This window comes from Mirounga angustirostris, unplaced genomic scaffold (assembly GCF_029215605.1).
Source record: "Mirounga angustirostris isolate CCGP_5_RB_7025 unplaced genomic scaffold, mMirAng1.0.hap1 SCAF_13, whole genome shotgun sequence".
Classification (NCBI taxonomy): Eukaryota; Metazoa; Chordata; class Mammalia; order Carnivora; family Phocidae; genus Mirounga; species Mirounga angustirostris.
The window spans coordinates 88255601-88260813 of NW_026991721.1; the positions used below are offsets into that span (position 1 = coordinate 88255601).

At 56.6% G+C, this 5213-nt stretch overlaps 1 long non-coding RNA gene across 1 annotated transcript; it reads right to left on the bottom strand.

The window, feature by feature from the left end:
- Positions 1 to 2551: 2551 nt before the first annotated feature.
- LOC123857665 (uncharacterized) lies at positions 2552 to 4528 on the bottom strand. The gene is made up of 3 exons (XR_006793936.2): positions 4439 to 4528; positions 3222 to 3327; positions 2552 to 2700 (listed from the first exon to the last, which is right to left on the bottom strand). It is a non-coding gene; the product is annotated as an uncharacterized LOC123857665 (long non-coding RNA).
- Positions 4529 to 5213: the final 685 nt, after the last annotated feature.

Here is a 5213-nt window from a genome sequence, read left to right on the forward strand (position 1 = left end):
ACCCTCCTTGACAGGAGGAAGCCGGCAGGACAAGGATACAGAATAGAGATTCCAGGCGGAGAAGAGCCAGGGCCAGGTCTGGGCCAGGGGGTGAGCTTGGCTTGTTCGGCAAACAGAAAGGCGGTGGGCAGGGCACGGTGGTTGAGGGTGGGGGAGGTCAGTCACAGAGGCAGCCCAGGGCTGAAGAAGTGTAGGCAACAGAGAGGAGTCCGAACTACATTCTAGGTAGAGTGCGAGCCCCTGGCAGGGTCGAAACAGAGCCAGGACACAAGTGGAGTCGTGTTTCTAATAGACCACTTATGGAGAATGCACTGTGTGTGAGATGGAGACCCAGGAGTGCCCTCCAAAGAGCTCAGTGTCTGTGAGGTGCTCTGCTGTGCCGTCGGGGGCAGGAAGGTGGCCTGGCTGACCTCCTGCTCTTCTCCAGCAGCCACCAGGCAGCACGACCCTCCAGATCCCTGCTGCTGGCCTTTGTCGGCTGATGTGCCCCATCGGCCTTCTGTGGAAACCAACCCTCTGGGCTGACAGAGCCTCTGAGGAACCCCGGAAGCCTGGCCAGGGGCCCACTTAGGTGACCCGCTGGATTCTGGAGGAAGCCCTCACAGTGCTGCCCTTGGCCGGGCACCAGGGGAATTTTCCCAGCCTGTTCTGGCAAGGTTGGCCAACCGAGCACACCAAGACCACTGAGTCAAATGAGCTTGACACTGTATGGTCACTGGGCAGGCTTCCAGTGAGCAATTCCAGAACAGGGCAGAAACCCTCCGACCCCAGCTCCACTTTGCCCTCTGTCCAGCCGGTGTCCTGTGGGAGGACAGTCAGATGGTCACCCCAGTGTATGCTCTAGTTCAGAAGCTCAAGGCCTTCTGACCGTGGGACCTGTTCTTAGAGATAGCGGTGGGGCCGGGTGGGGCTACATCAGCTTTTCCCCCACAGAACCCCTTATTTCCTAGGAGGGTGTAAAGAACCTCAAGTACATAAAACAGACGAAAGCTTTGCCTCCCTGGTGGAGCCAGGACACGCCTCCCAAGCCCATCCCCATCCTTTTTTGCCCTCACTTTCTGGTAACTTCGGGCAGTGCTTGTGCTCTCTGGCCTCAGTTTCCTTCTCCGTCAATGCGCAACTCGACTCGGTCTCCCGACCTCAGCTGGCCACTCAAGTCCCCTCGCCCTTGGCAGCAGAGCTCCGAGAAAAGTCGTCAAGGGCCCCTCCCACGCGGGGAGAAATGGGTGCCCCGAGTTGCACACCCACGTGCATGGCACGGTCTGCAGCGCAGAGCAGGAGGGGAGCCCCCCAGCTGCCCGCCGGAATTCTGCATGACAGGCGAGCAAACCGCAAGGACCCAGCACCCCCACAACTGTGGGGCAGTAATCGGCGCCACGCGTCCCTTCGGCAAGCAGCGCCCGAGGAGCGGGCCCCCGTCTGAGGCAGAGTTGTGGCCTCCCGGCCGATGTCCAGCTCTGGGGCCCGGCTCTGCCTGGGGTGCACTCAGGGCTTCCTCGGGCCTCAGTCACCCAACAGTTAATGCATTTCCTCTTGACTGACAACCAGCACAACACCAAAACAGTCAACTATTTTTATCTGCAGATTAATCACAAAAGGCTAACGCTTCCACCTTCCCTGTGATTAAAAATTAGGAGACCAAACTCCATAGTGGTTCAGGATAATAACCAATCCTGTGAGGGCGATGTATGAATAATGCATCTCCAGGCTCCGGCGGCTCGCGCCTCCCCCCCACCCCACAGCCGGCAGCCCCAGCTCTGGGCCCGGTCTGAATGGAGAGGTAATGAGTTGCCCCCTTCCATCCGGGCTACAGCTGCCAAGAGCGACTGTTGATTTCGATTCAGCCTCCTGGCCCCCAAACATCCTCCCCCCTCACCCACTCCCACCCTGCACACCCCAGCCCCATCCGCACCCCCTCCTACCCCATCTGGTGTGCAGCGAGGCGAAGGCCAATCAATAATGCATAGCTACATGAATAACCGCATGATAACCACTTATTTAGGAAGATATAATCAGGACCCATTCTGAGGATGGATGTTTGTGTGTGTGAGTGTGCGCGCACGCCTGGGTACTCACGAAGCAGCGTCCCACTCCTCTCTCCCCTCCTCTGCGCTCCCTCTAATCCGATATTCCAAAACACGGGACTAGAACAGCAAGAAGGAAGCTTGGCCCCTCACTGTATTTGGTTTTTAGAAAGACCTCCTCGAGCTCTACGCTGTGATCACAGTGTGATATGCGCCTGAGCAAAGGCCCAGAGACAGTTGGTTCTCAAACCTGCTCACGCACTGGAGCCCTCCCGATGCTTGGGGTCCACCTCCGGAGATTGGAATTTAGTTGGTTAGGGTGTGGCCTGCCAATGGGATTTTTAAGATCTCCCCCAGAGTCTTGTACTATGCAGACAAGGTTGGAAACCACTGTCTCAGACCCAAGAAATGTCAGCGCCAGAAGGAACTGTCCAGATCTCCTGTTGTCCTTTCATATTTTGTGTCTGGGGATATAAAACCAGGAGGAGGGACAACCTGCCCCAATTCACCTTCTGATTTAGGGCACTTTCCGCAAGACCACACCCCCTGGCTCTTCACTGGGGAGTCCCGGAGACAGGATGGCCTGGTGTTTCTTCTATTCTTGGAGCTTCGAATGGTTCTTTCCAACTTCTCTGGCTCTCAGGCTCAGCCAGAGCGCCTCCATCCTGGACACCTACTGGAGAGAAAGCTGCCACCACAGAATAAAGGGGGGCAAAAGCCCCAGCCCCAGCCGTCCCTGCTGGAAGGGGCCCAGCATTGCATAGAGCTAAAATTCCCCTCATCAGCAACTGTCACACCCACCCCCCATTTGTGGAAAGCCCTCATTAGCCTCCCTTTTGCTCTCTGGCCACACCAGCACCAAGGAGCCTCTGGCACTAATGAGGGAGTTTGGGGTGGGCGGGGGTGGGGGGGGTTGTCCTGATCGGCCAGCCCACAACCAACATCTGCCTGAGCCCAGAGCCCCCTGGGGAGGCTGGGCAGGGTTGGATGAGGCCAACTGCCTCTCTGGGCCAGGATCTCCGGTGGAGTTCCGGGGCTGCTGATAGAATCTTGGAAGCCCCGAGGGTTTGTTTTTCCTCATTAAATAGAAACTTGGGGGTTGGCACTCACTGGGCTGTAGTTCTGAACCAGGCCTCCTCCAGGCCAGGAAGGAAGCGGGCACAGCCGCAAGCTGAAGGTGCTGCTTTGGGTGTTTACCTGGCCCCACAGCCTCCTGGAATCTCCTGGGTGCACTAGGAGAGCAGCAGATGCGGGAAGGCCCTGGGAAGGGGAGGTAAGCCAGGCAGGTTGTGGGCAGGAGGCCCTGGGGGGCAGAGGGTGGAAGGCACAGCCGCTGGGTCAGGACCGGCCTGGCACCACTGTCTGTCCGTCTTCCCTGATCCCACAGGGCAGAAGCTTGCACGGGGCCTGGATGAAAGCAAGGACTTTCTCTGGCAACTGGGCAAAACAGGCCTTTTGTGCTAAGACCCCAACCCATCATCAGCTGATTTCCCCTTCATCCATTCGCTCAGCAAACATGCAGCTCAGCCCTCCTCAAGCCTCAGAACTGACTGACCCAGCCCCTCCCTGAGGGGCCGGGGAGGGGGTGGGGGAAGAAGCCCAGGGACTTCCCAGGTGGTCTCCAGGGAGCCCTTCCCCTTCTGCGGTTTGTCCGTTTGTCCAAGGAGGAGAGGCGGGAGCCCCAGAGGCCTGAGACCCCCCATGTGTCCCTAAGCAAGAACATCAGAAGAGCCTCTGTGACCTTAGGCCAGTCATTAAACTTCTCTGGGCCTCTCCTCCAGGTGAAGGTCATCTATCATCATAAGTGCCCATCCTCTATCCCAGGGTCGTCAAGGGGATCAAAGGGGTTGACTCCAGTGGACTTGGCAAATGTTTATGGAGTGTCCGCCAGGGACTGGGCCCTGTGCTGGGCTGGGTAAGAGATGCAGCCGCTGCAGAGACATCTTCCCCGCGTCGGCACGTCCCATTTCTCAGGAGCCACGAGTCTCTGATCACCCCTCTGTGAAATGCCGCGGGAGAAGTGGGCAGCAGAGATTCATCCTAACTCTGGGATGAGGCAGTTGGAGCCATTCTGGGAGAATCAAGATCCCAGGAGGTGCCAAGGGTCGCACAGCCCTCTGAAACACTGTCGCAGCCTTGCAAGGTTGCCTGCCCCCTGCTCCCTGCCCCTGCAAGGGCAGGGGACTGGCCGTGAGCTGCAGGTGTCAGAGGCCCTGGCTCTGGTGCCCATTCCCCAGCGACCTTGAGCAAGTCACTTAATCCTGCTTAGCCTCGATTTCCAGATCTATGTAATTGGGGTAATAATATTTACCTTGCAAGACTGTTGTAAGGATTAAATCAGACAACAGATGTGACAGTGCTTGTTTAAAAAAAAGAGAAAGAGAAGTTAAAAAGAAAGAAAGTACAGATATTACCTTGGCAGCGGAGCTTTGCTTCCCCCTCTGATCTGTGAAACGGAGCTAATGATGCCTGCCCTGTCCCCTCACAGGCTCATTGTGAGCCTCGGATGAGATGATGGCATGAACATCGGCAGCAAATAAACATGCAGTGCATATGTCAGGGATTATTGCTGTTTTTGCTATTATTGTTATAATACAAGGGGATTATACATTTTATTAAAGTATGATAATTATTGTTTGTCATCAGCTCCATAAAATCCACCCAGCCCAGCCCACCAGCCTTGCGGGAGGGGAGGAGTGCCCTCAGTCTGACCTCTCTACTCCTCTCCCCCCTCCGCCACTCCCGCAGTGCCACCTGATGACCCGGTCATCCTGGGAGGGCCTGTCATCAGCCTGCGGGCCGGGGACCCCCTCAACCTCACCTGCCACGCAGACAACGCCAAGCCTGCAGCCTCCATCATCTGGTTGCGGAAAGGAGAGGTCATCAATGGGGCCACCTACTCCAAGGTGAGGCCTGGGGGCAGGAGGAGGGGCGGGGTCGCTCGGGGAAAGCCCGCTTTCCCAACTCTGCCCTTCTTGTTCTCTGTGTGTGCTTTTTGTCTCTCATTCTTTGTTACCTCTCTGTGTCTTTTTCTCTCTCGCTCCATGTCACTTTTTCCCTCTCATCCTATGTTTCTATTTATCTGACCTTTTCTGTCTCATTGACTGTGTAACTCTGTCTTCCTCTCTTCTTTCCTGGGGTAATTGCTGGGCTCCCTAAGAATAGAGTAAGGTCAAAAGAGGAGGCTTA